We start from the raw sequence: 17,061 nt of genomic DNA on the forward strand, positions 1-17,061 counted from the left end.
TGTATTTATCTCCAAAGATAACATTTTGTCATGGCAGGAAAAAATCCCAGGGACTTTGCCACCAGGTTTAAATAGGTACTTGAAAGTTTTTAGAGGCAGATGGACATGTAAGGGCTCTGCTCTTCAGAAATATGAACCTAGTTTAATAATGATGATTCCTACCCCCACCAAAGCAAACTAAGTTGCATCAGTAAGTGAAAATTAAATGCAGAAACAAACAGATGAAATGTCATAAGCTGCAATATTATGAAAGTGACTTAGCTTGCTTTTTTTTAAGTGGGTCAGCGTGTTGCCAAGACAATGTTTAGGCCCGACCGCATGAGGCAAAAAAATAACTGATGATGAGGAGCTACAAAGTTGCTGAACCCTGCCGGGCTGCCCAGGACCCTGAGGAACAAAGGCGGCGCCGAAGCCCTCCCAAGATGGCGCCCGCGTGGGGGGAGGCAGAGGGGCAATGGCGGACAAACCCCCCCCTGGGCTCAGCCTTTGCCCGAACACAAAACCGGGCAGCTGCCGGAGCTGCTGCAGCACTTGTGGAGCAGCAGGTGGCAATCTGTGGCACTGCCTGGGAGCTGCGGCCCCTCGGCGTGAGGCTCGCCCGGAGCCACGGCGCTGTCTGTGCGGGGTCGGTGCTGCCGCCCGCTGCCCTCTGCAGCCCCGCCCGGGCTCCATCGCTGCCGCTGCGGGGGGAAGAACGGCTCTCAGCAGGCACCCAAAGGGCCCCGACAGCTCGGGCCCCGTCCTGCCCGCAGGCCTTGTGAAATTCAGCCGGCAGTGCAGCTGCTCGGCCGCCGCTGCTGCCATCCAAAGCACGCCCAGAGCGAGCCCCGGCCAGGGGGAAGCCAGGGAAGCGCCTGGCCCGCGCAGCCACAGCTCTGCCGCCGCCAGGCAAAGGTGGGAGGGCGCAGCCTGGGGCCTTAGAGAGCATCGGCACTCACTGCATAACGTGCGACCCTGGGAAAATGGGCTCTCCGTGTTACTGCTAAACACGGCCTCCCATAAACTAGTTGACAGTGCAAGAAATACATTTTATTTCTTCATTTGTTTCCTGTAAAAATGTCTTACACCGAAAAGTCCATCAAGTACGTCACTTTTGAAACAAGGGAAACTTTTTTTATTGATTTATTTACAGATTCTAGCATCTTAAAAAAAAGAACAGCTTGCAAACATTGAAGCAAAACAAAGGTTTAATTGAGTAAAGTACTATGGAGATTACAAAGAACAAGACCTTTAGTGGATATCATATCACATTTAGATAGCATTACATTTTCTACTTTCATAGCTCCAAGTTCTACGTGCTATTGACGAACAGCTTTACTAATATTCTTATTTCATGAAGATATTCTTTACAATATTCTTTAAAATATTCTTATATTCTATTCTTAAAAGGAAAACTTCTTAAACATCTAGATACAATCTGCATTTGGAAAGGTAAAATATCTAGTCTAACAATGAATACTACGCTATGGCCTAGAATAAACCTGTGCACCTTGACACAGCATTACATTTGCTACTTTTATTGAACTTCTTCCTATTTATGAACAATTTTACTTCTATTCCTGTACTATTTTTCTTATATTCCTATTCCCTATACCTAAAATAAAAACTTCCTAAACGTCTAAAATACAATCTGGTTTTGGGAAGGTAAAAACATAAAGCCTGGGAAAGAATACATCCAGTGTATTCCTTGGATGCAGTTCTGTCCCAAAGTTTCTTGTGGGAAGGGCTTGGCAGATGCATTGACCGTCCCTTCAATCCCGTGTCCTCTGAATTCTGCGTGTCCTTCAGAACGAGACACGGATCCGGAGGCCTAACGTCATCCAGCCTGTCACCATAGGCTGCATCCTCCTTCTCCTCCTCCTCCTCCTCCTCTTCCTCTTCCTCCTCCTCCTTTTCTTCCTTCCGGGCTCTGGTGGAGTTTCTCCGCCGTCTGAGCCATCGTCGTAGCCAGGGTCGCCGTGCCTGGGCAGCCAGTAGGCGGCAAAGAGCACGAGCAGCACCTCTGCAGAGACCCAGAACCACCACTGCTGGCAGGCCGAGAGCCACAGGCTCTCCTGGGCGCTTTCGGGCTCCTCCTGGCTGCGCTGCAGCATCTCCAGCCGCAGGGCCATCTCCTGGCTGCGCTGCTCCTCGCGCTGCAGCATCTCCAGCACCAGCGCCATCTCCCGGCTGTGCTGCTCCTCTTGCTGCCGCAGGAGCTCCAGCACCAGGGACATCTCCTGTCTGTGCTGCACCTCGTGCTGCTGCAGGAGCTCCTCGGTCACCTGCATGCTCGGGTCATTCATCGGCACCAGGAAGTGCAAGACGCTCAGCAGCGCCGTGATTTGGGTGAAGATCCCAGCCATGGTCTGCAGGGAGAGGGACAGAAGGGGCTCAGCAGGGCTGCCAGGGACATGGCTCCTGGGCTAGTGGGGCAGGACATGCAGGGCCCTGGCAATGGATGGCAGAGGGAGCTCAAGGGAAAGCTCGGGCCACATCCCTGCGGCCCCACTGCACCTGGCACCCGCTCTGCCCACGCTGGCCCCTGCACCCTCAGCCCAGCCCCAAAGCCCCCCATGGCAGCCGCTGCTGCCCGCCCAGGCCTTGTCCAGCAGAGCCTTCCTCACGCTGCCGCACTCACCGCTGCCTCGAGCCGCACTGAGAGTCAGCGCTGCCGGCCGCTGTCCTGGAGCTCCCGGCGACGGTTCCATGGCTTGGCCTCCGTGATGTCACAGGCCATGGAAGCCAACGGCACAGCCTGGCCATGGAGCCCAAGGGCACAGCCTGGCCATGGCCGTTGGCCCTGGCTCTGCTGCAGGCAGGCCACCCAGCACCTGCCATCCACGGACCTGAGAGTCCTGCAGGCACCTTCTAGTGCCTCTATTGCTGCTGTCTCTAACAACTCATAAGATGTAGCATTAAATCCCAAGGATATTTTATGTTCCAAACTACTCAAAGACCATGATCCAGACCCAGCAGCCTTTGAACTGCAGAGTAAGCTCAGCTTTGAGCTGAATAAGTCCATGCTCTTGTGCTACAATAATCGTTCTCCAAACCAGAAATCTCTAGAAACATTCCCTTTACTGTGGTCTTGTCATTCGCGAAACCAGAAATCTATAGAAATCTTCCCATAACTGTGGCCTCTAACCCCCGATGTAAGCCAAGGTGCAATGAATATACACACACATGCATATATTCTGTTGGAACATTTTCTGTATTTATCTCCAAAGATAACATTTTGTCATGGCAGGAAAAAATCCCAGGGACTTTGCCACCAGGTTTAAATAGGTACTTGAAAGTTCTTAGAGGCAGATGGACATGTAAGGGCTCTGCTCTTCAGAAATATGAACCTAGTTTAATAATGATGATTCCTACCCCCACCAAAGCAAACTAAGTTGCATCAGTAAGTGAAAATTAAATGCAGAAACAAACAAATGAAATGTCATAAGCTGCAATATTATGAAAGTGACTTAGCTTGCTTTCTTTTAAGTGGGTCAGCGTGTTGCCAAGACAATGTTTAGGCCCGACCGCATGAGGCAAAAAAATAACTGATGATGAGGAGCTACAAAGTTGCTGAACCCTGCCGGGCTGCCCAGGACCCTGAGGAACAAAGGCGGCGCCAAAGCCCTCCCAAGATGGCGCCCGCGTGGGGGGAGGCAGAGGGGCAATGGCGGACAAACCCCCCCCTGGGCTCAGCCTTTGCCCGAACACAAAACCGGGCAGCTGCCGGAGCTGCTGCAGCACTTGTGGAGCAGCAGGTGGCAATCTGTGGCACTGCCTGGGAGCTGCGGCCCCTCGGCGTGAGGCTCGCCCGGAGCCACGGCGCTGTCTGTGCGGGGTCGGTGCTGCCGCCCGCTGCCCTCTGCAGCCCCGCCCGGGCTCCATCGCTGCCGCTGCGGGGGGAAGAACGGCTCTCAGCAGGCACCCAAAGGGCCCCGACAGCTCGGGCCCCGTCCTGCCCGCAGGCCTTGTGAAATTCAGCCGGCAGTGCAGCTGCTCGGCCGCCGCTGCTGCCATCCAAAGCACGCCCAGAGCGAGCCCCGGCCAGGGGGAAGCCAGGGAAGCGCCTGGCCCGCGCGGCCACAGCTCTGCCGCCGCCAGGCAAAGGTGGGAGGGCGCAGCCTGGGGCCTTAGAGAGCATCGGCACTCACTGCATAACGTGCGACCCTGGGAAAATGGGCTCTCCGTGTTACTGCTAAACACGGCCTCCCATAAACTAGTTGACAGTGCAAGAAATACATTTTATTTCTTCATTTGTTTCCTGTAAAAATGTCTTACACCGAAAAGTCCATCAAGTACGTCACTTTTGAAACAAGGGAAACTTTTTTTATTGATTTATTTACAGATTCTAGCATCTTAAAAAAAAGAACAGCTTGCAAACATTGAAGCAAAACAAAGGTTTAATTGAGTAAAGTACTATGGAGATTACAAAGAACAAGACCTTTAGTGGATATCATATCACATTTAGATAGCATTACATTTTCTACTTTCATAGCTCCAAGTTCTACGTGCTATTGACGAACAGCTTTACTAATATTCTTATTTCATGAAGATATTCTTTACAATATTCTTTAAAATATTCTTATATTCTATTCTTAAAAGGAAAACTTCTTAAACATCTAGATACAATCTGCATTTGGAAAGGTAAAATATCTAGTCTAACAATGAATACTACGCTATGGCCTAGAATAAACCTGTGCACCTTGACACAGCATTACATTTGCTACTTTTATTGAACTTCTTCCTATTTACGAACAATTTTACTTCTATTCCTGTACTATTTTTCTTATATTCCTATTCCCTATACCTAAAATAAAAACTTCCTAAACGTCTAAAATACAATCTGGTTTTGGGAAGGTAAAAACATAAAGCCTGGGAAAGAATACATCCAGTGTATTCCTTGGATGCAGTTCTGTCCCAAAGTTTCTTGTGGGAAGGGCTTGGCAGATGCATTGACCGTCCCTTCAATCCCGTGTCCTCTGAATTCTGCGTGTCCTTCAGAACGAGACACGGATCCGGAGGCCTGACGTCATCCAGCCTGTCACCGTAGGCTGCATCCTCCTTCTCCTCCTCCTCCTCCTCCTCTTCCTCTTCCTCCTCCTCCTTTTCTTCATTCCGGGCTCTGGTGGAGTTTCTCCGCCGTCTGAGCCATCGTCGTAGCCAGGGTCGCCGTGCCTGGGCAGCCAGTAGGCGGCAAAGAGCACGAGCAGCACCTCTGCAGAGACCCAGAACCACCACTGCTGGCAGGCCGAGAGCCACAGGCTCTCCTGGGCGCTTTCGGGCTCCTCCTGGCTGCGCTGCAGCATCTCCAGCCGCAGGGCCATCTCCTGGCTGCGCTGCTCTTCGCGCTGCAGCATCTCCAGCACCAGGGCCATCTCCCGGCTGTGCTGCTCCTCTTGCTGCCGCAGGAGCTCCAGCACCAGGGACATCTCCTGTCTGTGCTGCACCTCGTGCTGCTGCAGGAGCTCCTCGGTCACCTGCATGCTCGGGTCATTCATCGGCACCAGGAAGTGCAAGATGCTCAGCAGCGCCGTGATTTGGGTGAAGATCCCAGCCATGGTCTGCAGGGAGAGGGACAGAAGGGGCTCAGCAGGGCTGCCAGGGACATGGCTCCTGGGCTAGTGGGGCAGGACATGCAGGGCCCTGGCAACGGATGGCAGAGGGAGCTCAAGGGAAAGCTCGGGCCACATCCCTGCGGCCCCACTGCACCTGGCACCCGCTCTGCCCACGCTGGCCCCTGCACCCTCAGCCCAGCCCCAAAGCCCCCCATGGCAGCCGCTGCTGCCCGCCCAGGCCTTGTCCAGCAGAGCCTTCCTCACGCTGCCGCACTCACCGCTGCCTCGAGCCGCACTGAGAGTCAGCGCTGCCGGCCGCTGTCCTGGAGCTCCCGGCGACGGTTCCATGGCTTGGCCTCCGTGATGTCACAGGCCATGGAAGCCAACGGCACAGCCTGGCCATGGAGCCCAAGGGCACAGCCTGGCCATGGCCGTTGGCCCTGGCTCTGCTGCAGGCAGGCCACCCAGCACCTGCCATCCACGGACCTGAGAGTCCTGCAGGCACCTTCTAGTGCCTCTATTGCTGCTGTCTCTAACAACTCATAAGATGTAGCATTAAATCCCAAGGATATTTTATGTTCCAAACTACTCAAAGACCATGATCCAGACCCAGCAGCCTTTGAACTGCAGAGTAAGCTCAGCTTTGAGCTGAATAAGTCCATGCTCTTGTGCTACAATAATCATTCTCCAAACCAGAAATCTCTAGAAACATTCCCTTTACTGTGGCTTCTAACCCCCGATGTAAGCCAAGGTGCAATGAATATACACACACATGCATATATTCTGTTGGAACATTTTCTGTATTTATCTCCAAAGATAACATTTTGTCATGGCAGGAAAAAATCCCAGGGACTTTGCCACCAGGTTTAAATAGGTACTTGAAAGTTTTTAGAGGCAGATGGACATGTAAGGGCTCTGCTCTTCAGAAATATGAACCTAGTTTAATAATGGTGACTCCTACCCCCACCAAAGCAAACTAAGTTGCATCAGTAAGTGAAAAATTAAATGCAGAAACAAACAGATGAAATGTCATAAGCTGCAATATTATGAAAGTGACTTAGCTTGCTTTTTTTTAAGTGGGTCAGCGTGTTGCCAAGACAATGTTTAGGCCCGACCGCATGAGGCAAAAAAATAACTGATGATGAGGAGCTACAAAGTTGCTGAACCCTGCCGGGCTGCCCAGGACCCTGAGGAACAAAGGCGGCGCCGAAGCCCTCCCAAGATGGCGCCCGCGTGGGGGGAGGCAGAGGGGCAATGGCGGACAAACCCCCCCCTGGGCTCAGCCTTTGCCCGAACACAAAACCGGGCAGCTGCCGGAGCTGCTGCAGCACTTGTGGAGCAGCAGGTGGCAATCTGTGGCACTGCCTGGGAGCTGCGGCCCCTCGGCGTGAGGCTCGCCCGGAGCCACGGCGCTGTCTGTGCGGGGTCGGTGCTGCCGCCCGCTGCCCTCTGCAGCCCCGCCCGGGCTCCATCGCTGCCGCTGCGGGGGGAAGAACGGCTCTCAGCAGGCACCCAAAGGGCCCCGACAGCTCGGGCCCCGTCCTGCCCGCAGGCCTTGTGAAATTCAGCCGGCAGTGCAGCTGCTCGGCCGCCGCTGCTGCCATCCAAAGCACGCCCAGAGCGAGCCCCGGCCAGGGGGAAGCCAGGGAAGCGCCTGGCCCGCGCGGCCACAGCTCTGCCGCCGCCAGGCAAAGGTGGGAGGGCGCAGCCTGGGGCCTTAGAGAGCATCGGCACTCACTGCATAACGTGCGGCCCTGGGAAAATGGGCTCTCCGTGTTACTGCTAAACACGGCCTCCCATAAACTAGTTGACAGTGCAAGAAATACATTTTATTTCATCATTTGTTTCCTGTAAAAATGTCTTACACCGAAAAGTCCATCAAGTACGTCACTTTTGAAACAAGGGAAACTTTTTTTATTGATTTATTTACAGATTCTAGCATCTTAAAAAAAAGAACAGCTTGCAAACATTGAAGCAAAACAAAGGTTTAATTGAGTAAAGTACTATGGAGATTACAAAGAACAAGACCTTTAGTGGATATCATATCACATTTAGATAGCATTACATTTTCTACTTTCATAGCTCCAAGTTCTACGTGCTATTGACGAACAACTTTACTAATATTCTTATTTCATGAAGATATTCTTTACAATATTCTTTAAAATATTCTTATATTCTATTCTTAAAAGGAAAACTTCTTAAACATCTAGATACAATCTGCATTTGGAAAGGTAAAATATCTAGTCTAACAATGAATACTACGCTATGGCCTAGAATAAACCTGTGCACCTTGACACAGCATTACATTTGCTACTTTTATTGAACTTCTTCCTATTTACGAACAATTTTACTTCTATTCCTGTACTATTTTTCTTATATTCCTATTCCCTATACCTAAAATAAAAACTTCCTAAACGTCTAAAATACAATCTGGTTTTGGGAAGGTAAAAACATAAAGCCTGGGAAAGAATACATCCAGTGTATTCCTTGGATGCAGTTCTGTCCCAAAGTTTCTTGTGGGAAGGGCTTGGCAGATGCATTGACCGTCCCTTCAATCCCGTGTCCTCTGAATTCTGCGTGTCCTTCAGAACGAGACACGGATCCGGAGGCCTGACGTCATCCAGCCTGTCACCGCAGTCTGCATCCTCTTCCTCCTCCGCCTCCTCCTCCTTTCAGGCTCTGGTGGAGTTTCTCCGCCGTCTGAGCCATCGTCGTAGCCAGGGTCGCCGTGCCTGGGCAGCCAGTAGGCGGCAAAGAGCACGAGCAGCACCTCTGCAGAGACCCAGGACCACCACTGCTGGCAGGCCGAGAGCCACAGGCTCTCCTGGGCGCTTTCGGGCTCCTCCTGGCTGCGCTGCAGCATCTCCAGCCGCAGGGCCATCTCCTGGCTGCGCTGCTCCTCGCGCTGCAGCATCTCCAGCACCAGCGCCATCTCCCGGCTGTGCTGCTCCTCGTTCCGCCACAGGAGCTCCAGCACCAGGGACATCTCCTGTCTGTGCTGCTCCTTGTGCTGCTGCAGGAGCTCCACGCTCACCTGCACGCCCTGGTTATTCGTCTGCACCAGGAACTGGAACACGCTCAGCAGCGCCGTGATTTGGGTGAAGATCCCAGCCATGGTCTGCAGGGAGAGGGACAGAAGGGGCTCAGCAGGGCTGCCAGGGACATGGCTCCTGGGCTAGTGGGGCAGGACATGCAGGGCCCTGGCAACGGATGGCAGAGGGAGCTCAAGGGAAAGCTCGGGCCACATCCCTGCGGCCCCACTGCACCTGGCACCCGCTCTGCCCACGCTGGCCCCTGCACCCTCAGCCCAGCCCCAAAGCCCCCCATGGCAGCCGCTGCTGCCCGCCCAGGCCTTGTCCAGCAGAGCCTTCCTCACGCTGCCGCACTCACCGCTGCCTCGAGCCGCACTGAGAGTCAGCGCTGCCGGCCGCTGTCCTGGAGCTCCCGGCGACGGTTCCATGGCTTGGCCTCCGTGATGTCACAGGCCATGGAAGCCAACGGCACAGCCTGGCCATGGAGCCCAAGGGCACAGCCTGGCCATGGCCGTTGGCCCTGGCTCTGCTGCAGGCAGGCCACCCAGCACCTGCCATCCACGGACCTGAGAGTCCTGCAGGCACCTTCTAGTGCCTCTATTGCTGCTGTCTCTAACAACTCATAAGATGTAGCATTAAATCCCAAGGATATTTTATGTTCCAAACTACTCAAAGACCATGATCCAGACCCAGCAGCCTTTGAACTGCAGAGTAAGCTCAGCTTTGAGCTGAATAAGTCCATGCTCTTGTGCTACAATAATCACTCTCCAAACCAGAAATCTCTAGAAACATTCCCTTTACTGTGGCCTCTAACCCCTGATGTAAGCCAAGGTGCAATGAATACACACACACATGCATATATTCTGTTGGAACATTTTCTGTATTTATCTCCAAAGATAACATTTTGTCATGGCAGGAAAAAATCCCAGGGACTTTGCCACCAGGTTTAAATAGGTACTTGAAAGTTTTTAGAGGCAGATGGGCATGTAAGGGCTCTGCTCTTCAGAAATATGAACCTAGTTTAATAATGGTGACTCCTACCCCCACCAAAGCAAACTAAGTTGCATCAGTAAGTGAAAAATTAAATGCAGAAACAAACAGATGAAATGTCATAAGCTGCAATATTATGAAAGTGACTTAGCTTGCTTTTTTTTAAGTGGGTCAGCGTGTTGCTAAGACAATGTTTAGGCCCGACCACATGAGGCAAAAAAATAACTGATGATGAGGAGCTACAAAGTTGCTGAACCCTGCCGGGCTGCCCAGGACCCTGAGGAACAAAGGCGGCGCCGAAGCCCTCCCAAGATGGCGCCCGCGTGGGGGGAGGCAGAGGGGCAATGGCGGACAAACCCCCCCCTGGGCTCAGCCTTTGCCCGAACACAAAACCGGGCAGCTGCCGGAGCTGCTGCAGCACTTGTGGAGCAGCAGGTGGCAATCTGTGGCACTGCCTGGGAGCTGCGGCCCCTCGGCGTGAGGCTCGCCCGGAGCCACGGCGCTGTCTGTGCGGGGTCGGTGCTGCCGCCCGCTGCCCTCTGCAGCCCCGCCCGGGCTCCATCGCTGCCGCTGCGGGGGGAAGAACGGCTCTCAGCAGGCACCCAAAGGGCCCCGACAGCTCGGGCCCCGTCCTGCCCGCAGGCCTTGTGAAATTCAGCCGGCAGTGCAGCTGCTCGGCCGCCGCTGCTGCCATCCAAAGCACGCCCAGAGCGAGCCCCGGCCAGGGGGAAGCCAGGGAAGCGCCTGGCCCGCGCGGCCACAGCTCTGCCGCCGCCAGGCAAAGGTGGGAGGGCGCAGCCTGGGGCCTTAGAGAGCATCGGCACTCGCTGCATAACGTGCGGCCCTGGGAAAATGTGCTCTCCGTGTTACTGCTAAACACGGCCTCCCATAAACTAGTTGACAGTGCAAGAAATACATTTTATTTCTTCATTTGTTTCCTGTAAAAATGTCTTACACCGAAAAGTCCATCAAGTACGTCACTTTTGAAACAAGGGAAACTTTTTTTATTGATTTATTTACAGATTCTAGCATCTTAAAAAAAAGAACAGCTTGCAAACATTGAAGCAAAACAAAGGTTTAATTGAGTAAAGTACTATGGAGATTACAAAGAACAAGACCTTTAGTGGATATCATATCACATTTAGATAGCATTACATTTTCTACTTTCATAGCTCCAAGTTCTACGTGCTATTGACGAACAACTTTACTAATATTCTTATTTCATGAAGATATTCTTTACAATATTCTTTAAAATATTCTTATATTCTATTCTTAAAAGGAAAACTTCTTAAACATCTAGATACAATCTGCATTTGGAAAGGTAAAATATCTAGTCTAACAATGAATACTACGCTATGGCCTAGAATAAACCTGTGCACCTTGACACAGCATTACATTTGCTACTTTTATTGAACTTCTTCCTATTTACGAACAATTTTACTTCTATTCCTGTACTATTTTTCTTATATTCCTATTCCCTATACCTAAAATAAAAACTTCCTAAACGTCTAAAATACAATCTGGTTTTGGGAAGGTAAAAACATAAAGCCTGGGAAAGAATACATCCAGTGTATTCCTTGGATGCAGTTCTGTCCCAAAGTTTCTTGTGGGAAGGGCTTGGCAGATGCATTGACCGTCCCTTCAATCCCGTGTCCTCTGAATTCTGCGTGTCCTTCAGAACGAGACACGGATCCGGAGGCCTGACGTCATCCAGCCTGTCACCGCAGTCTGCATCCTCTTCCTCCTCCGCCTCCTCCTCCTTTCAGGCTCTGGTGGAGTTTCTCCGCCGTCTGAGCCATCGTCGTAGCCAGGGTCGCCGTGCCTGGGCAGCCAGTAGGCGGCAAAGAGCACGAGCAGCACCTCTGCAGAGACCCAGAACCACCACTGCTGGCAGGCCGAGAGCCACAGGCTCTCCTGGGCGCTTTCGGGCTCCTCCTGGCTGCGCTGCAGCATCTCCAGCCGCAGGGCCATCTCCTGGCTGCGCTGCTCCTCGCGCTGCAGCATCTCCAGCACCAGCGCCGTCTCCCGGCTGTGCTGCTCCTCGTTCCGCCACAGGAGCTCCAGCACCAGGGACATCTCCTGTCTGTGCTGCTCCTTGTGCTGCTGCAGGAGCTCCACGCTCACCTGCACGCCCTGGTTATTCGTCTGCACCAGGAACTGGAACACGCTCAGCAGCGCCGTGATTTGGGTGAAGATCCCAGCCATGGTCTGCAGGGAGAGGGACAGAAGGGGCTCAGCAGGGCTGCCAGGGACATGGCTCCTGGGCTAGTGGGGCAGGACATGCAGGGCCCTGGCAATGGATGGCAGAGGGAGCTCAAGGGAAAGCTCGGGCCACATCCCTGCGGCCCCACTGCACCTGGCACCCGCTCTGCCCACGCTGGCCCCTGCACCCTCAGCCCAGCCCCAAAGCTCCCCATGGCAGCCGCTGCTGCCCGCCCAGGCCTTGTCCAGCAGAGCCTTCCTCACGCTGCCGCACTCACCGCTGCCTCGAGCCGCACTGAGAGTCAGCGCTGCCGGCCGCTGTCCTGGAGCTCCCGGCGACGGTTCCATGGCTTGGCCTCCGTGATGTCACAGGCCATGGAAGCCAACGGCACAGCCTGGCCATGGAGCCCAAGGGCACAGCCTGGCCATGGCCGTTGGCCCTGGCTCTGCTGCAGGCAGGCCACCCAGCACCTGCCATCCACGGACCTGAGAGTCCTGCAGGCACCTTCTAGTGCCTCTATTGCTGCTGTCCCTAACAACTCATAAGATGTAGCATTAAATCCCAAGGATATTTCACGTTCCAAACTACTCAAAGACCATGATCCAGACCCAGCAGCCTTTGAACTGCAGAGTAAGCTCAGCTTTGAGCTGAATAAGTCCATGCTCTTGTGCTACAATAATCATTCTCCAAACCAGAAATCTCTAGAAACATTCCCTTTACTGTGGCCTTGTCGTTCTCCAAACCAGAAATCTCTAGAAACCTTCCCATAACTGTGGCCTCTAACCCCCGATGTAAGCCAAGGTGCAATGAATATACACACACATGCATATATTCTGTTGGAACATTTTCTGTATTTATCTCCAAAGATAACATTTTGTCATGGCAGGAAAAAATCCCAGGGACTTTGCCACCAGGTTTAAATAGGTACTTGAAAGTTTTTAGAGGCAGATGGACATGTAAGGGCTCTGCTCTTCAGAAATATGAACCTAGTTTAATAATGGTGACTCCTACCCCCACCAAAGCAAACTAGGTTGCATCAGTAAGTGAAAAATTAAATGCAGAAACAAACAAATGAAATGTCATAAGCTGCAATATTATGAAAGTGACTTAGCTTGCTTTTTTTTAAGTGGGTCAGCGTGTTGCCAAGACAATGTTTAGGCCCGACCGCATGAGGCAAAAAAATAACTGATGATGAGGAGCTACAAAGTTGCTGAACCCTGCCGGGCTGCCCAGGACCCTGAGGAACAAAGGCGGCGCCGAAGCCCTCCCAAGATGGCGCCCGCGTGGGGGGAGGCAGAGGGGCAATGGCGGACAAACCCCCCCCTGGGCTCAGCCTTTGCCCGAACACAAAACCGGGCAGCTGCCGGAGCTGCTGCAGCACTTGTGGAGCAGCAGGTGGCAATCTGTGGCACTGCCTGGGAGCTGCGGCCCCTCGGCGTGAGGCTCGCCCGGAGCCACGGCGCTGTCTGTGCGGGGTCGGTGCTGCCGCCCGCTGCCCTCTGCAGCCCCGCCCGGGCTCCATCGCTGCCGCTGCGGGGGGAAGAACGGCTCTCAGCAGGCACCCAAAGGGCCCCGACAGCTCGGGCCCCGTCCTGCCCGCAGGCCTTGTGAAATTCAGCCGGCAGTGCAGCTGCTCGGCCGCCGCTGCTGCCATCCAAAGCACGCCCAGAGCGAGCCCCGGCCAGGGGGAAGCCAGGGAAGCGCCTGGCCCGCGCGGCCACAGCTCTGCCGCCGCCAGGCAAAGGTGGGAGGGCGCAGCCTGGGGCCTTAGAGAGCATCGGCACTCGCTGCATAACGTGCGGCCCTGGGAAAATGTGCTCTCCGTGTTACTGCTAAACACTGCCTCCCATAAACTAGTTGACAGTGCAAGAAATACATTTTATTTCTTCATTTGTTTCCTGTAAAAATGTCTTACACCGAAAAGTCCATCAAGTACGTCACTTTTGAAACAAGGGAAACTTTTTTTATTGATTTATTTACAGATTCTAGCATCTTAAAAAAAAGAACAGCTTGCAAACATTGAAGCAAAACAAAGGTTTAATTGAGTAAAGTACTATGGAGATTACAAAGAACAAGACCTTTAGTGGATATCATATCACATTTAGATAGCATTACATTTTCTACTTTCATAGCTCCAAGTTCTACGTGCTATTGACGAACAGCTTTACTAATATTCTTATTTCATGAAGATATTCTTTACAATATTCTTTAAAATATTCTTATATTCTATTCTTAAAAGGAAAACTTCTTAAACATCTAGATACAATCTGCATTTGGAAAGGTAAAATATCTAGTCTAACAATGAATACTACTCTATGGCCTAGAATAAACCTGTGCACCTTGACACAGCATTACATTTGCTACTTTTATTGAACTTCTTCCTATTTATGAACAATTTTACTTCTATTCCTGTACTATTTTTCTTATATTCCTATTCCCTATACCTAAAATAAAAACTTCCTAAACGTCTAAAATACAATCTGGTTTTGGGAAGGTAAAAACATAAAGCCTGGGAAAGAATACATCCAGTGTATTCCTTGGATGCAGTTCTGTCCCAAAGTTTCTTGTGGGAAGGGCTTGGCAGATGCATTGACCGTCCCTTCAATCCCGTGTCCTCTGAATTCTGCGTGTCCTTCAGAACGAGACACGGATCCGGAGGCCTGACGTCATCCAGCCTGTCACCGCAGTCTGCATCCTCTTCCTCCTCCGCCTCCTCCTCCTTTCAGGCTCTGGTGGAGTTTCTCCGCCGTCTGAGCCATCGTCGTAGCCAGGGTCGCCGTGCCTGGGCAGCCAGTAGGCGGCAAAGAGCACGAGCAGCACCTCTGCAGAGACCCAGAACCACCACTGCTGGCAGGCCGAGAGCCACAGGCTCTCCTGGGCGCTTTCGGGCTCCTCCTGGCTGCGCTGCAGCATCTCCAGCCGCAGGGCCATCTCCTGGCTGCGCTGCTCCTCGCGCTGCAGCATCTCCAGCACCAGCGCCATCTCCCGGCTGTGCTGCTCCTCGTTCCGCCACAGGAGCTCCAGCACCAGGGACATCTCCTGTCTGTGCTGCTCCTTGTGCTGCTGCAGGAGCTCCACGCTCACCTGCACGCCCTGGTTATTCGTCTGCACCAGGAACTGGAACACGCTCAGCAGCGCCGTGATTTGGGTGAAGATCCCAGCCATGGTCTGCAGGGAGAGGGACAGAAGGGGCTCAGCAGGGCTGCCAGGGACATGGCTCCTGGGCTAGTGGGGCAGGACATGCAGGGCCCTGGCAACGGATGGCAGAGGGAGCTCAAGGGAAAGCTCGGGCCACATCCCTGCGGCCCCACTGCACCTGGCACCCGCTCTGCCCACGCTGGCCCCTGCACCCTCAGCCCAGCCCCAAAGCCCCCCATGGCAGCCGCTGCTGCCCGCCCAGGCCTTGTCCAGCAGAGCCTTCCTCACGCTGCCGCACTCACCGCTGCCTCGAGCCGCACTGAGAGTCAGCGCTGCCGGCCGCTGTCCTGGAGCTCCCGGCGACGGTTCCATGGCTTGGCCTCCGTGATGTCACAGGCCATGGAAGCCAACGGCACAGCCTGGCCATGGAGCCCAAGGGCACAGCCTGGCCATGGCCGTTGGCCCTGGCTCTGCTGCAGGCAGGCCACCCAGCACCTGCCATCCACGGACCTGAGAGTCCTGCAGGCACCTTCTAGTGCCTCTATTGCTGCTGTCCCTAACAACTCATAAGATGTAGCATTAAATCCCAAGGATATTTCACGTTCCAAACTACTCAAAGACCATGATCCAGACCCAGCAGCCTTTGAACTGCAGAGTAAGCTCAGCTTTGAGCTGAATAAGTCCATGCTCTTGTGCTACAATAATCATTCTCCAAACCAGAAATCTCTAGAAACATTCCCTTTACTGTGGCCTTGTCGTTCTCCAAACCAGAAATCTCTAGAAACCTTCCCATAACTGTGGCCTCTAACCCCCGATGTAAGCCAAGGTGCAATGAATATACACACACATGCATATATTCTGTTGGAACATTTTCTGTATTTATCTCCAAAGATAACATTTTGTCATGGCAGGAAAAAATCCCAGGGACTTTGCCACCAGGTTTAAATAGGTACTTGAAAGTTTTTAGAGGCAGATGGACATGTAAGGGCTCTGCTCTTCAGAAATATGAACCTAGTTTAATAATGGTGACTCCTACCCCCACCAAAGCAAACTAGGTTGCATCAGTAAGTGAAAAATTAAATGCAGAAACAAACAAATGAAATGTCATAAGCTGCAATATTATGAAAGTGACTTAGCTTGCTTTTTTTTAAGTGGGTCAGCGTGTTGCCAAGACAATGTTTAGGCCCGACCGCATGAGGCAAAAAAATAACTGATGATGAGGAGCTACAAAGTTGCTGAACCCTGCCGGGCTGCCCAGGACCCTGAGGAACAAAGGCGGCGCCGAAGCCCTCCCAAGATGGCGCCCGCGTGGGGGGAGGCAGAGGGGCAATGGCGGACAAACCCCCCCCTGGGCTCAGCCTTTGCCCGAACACAAAACCGGGCAGCTGCCGGAGCTGCTGCAGCACTTGTGGAGCAGCAGGTGGCAATCTGTGGCACTGCCTGGGAGCTGCGGCCCCTCGGCGTGAGGCTCGCCCGGAGCCACGGCGCTGTCTGTGCGGGGTCGGTGCTGCCGCCCGCTGCCCTCTGCAGCCCCGCCCGGGCTCCATCGCTGCCGCTGCGGGGGGAAGAACGGCTCTCAGCAGGCACCCAAAGGGCCCCGACAGCTCGGGCCCCGTCCTGCCCGCAGGCCTTGTGAAATTCAGCCGGCAGTGCAGCTGCTCGGCCGCCGCTGCTGCCATCCAAAGCACGCCCAGAGCGAGCCCCGGCCAGGGGGAAGCCAGGGAAGCGCCTGGCCCGCGCGGCCACAGCTCTGCCGCCGCCAGGCAAAGGTGGGAGGGCGCAGCCTGGGGCCTTAGAGAGCATCGGCACTCGCTGCATAACGTGCGGCCCTGGGAAAATGTGCTCTCCGTGTTACTGCTAAACACGGCCTCCCATAAACTAGTTGACAGTGCAAGAAATACATTTTATTTCTTCATTTGTTTCCTGTAAAAATGTCTTACACCGAAAAGTCCATCAAGTACGTCACTTTTGAAACAAGGGAAACTTTTTTTATTGATTTATTTACAGATTCTAGCATCTTAAAAAAAAGAACAGCTTGCAAACATTGAAGCAAAACAAAGGTTTAATTGAGTAAAGTACTATGGAGATTACAAAGAACAAGACCTTTAGTGGATATCATATCACATTTAGATAGCATTACATTTTCTACTTTCATAGCTCCAAG

The sequence above is a fragment of the Melozone crissalis genome, unplaced genomic scaffold (assembly GCF_028551555.1).
Source record: "Melozone crissalis strain CALT ecotype California unplaced genomic scaffold, PUWL_Pcris_2 ptg000007l_1, whole genome shotgun sequence".
Lineage (NCBI taxonomy): Eukaryota > Metazoa > Chordata > Aves > Passeriformes > Passerellidae > Melozone > Melozone crissalis.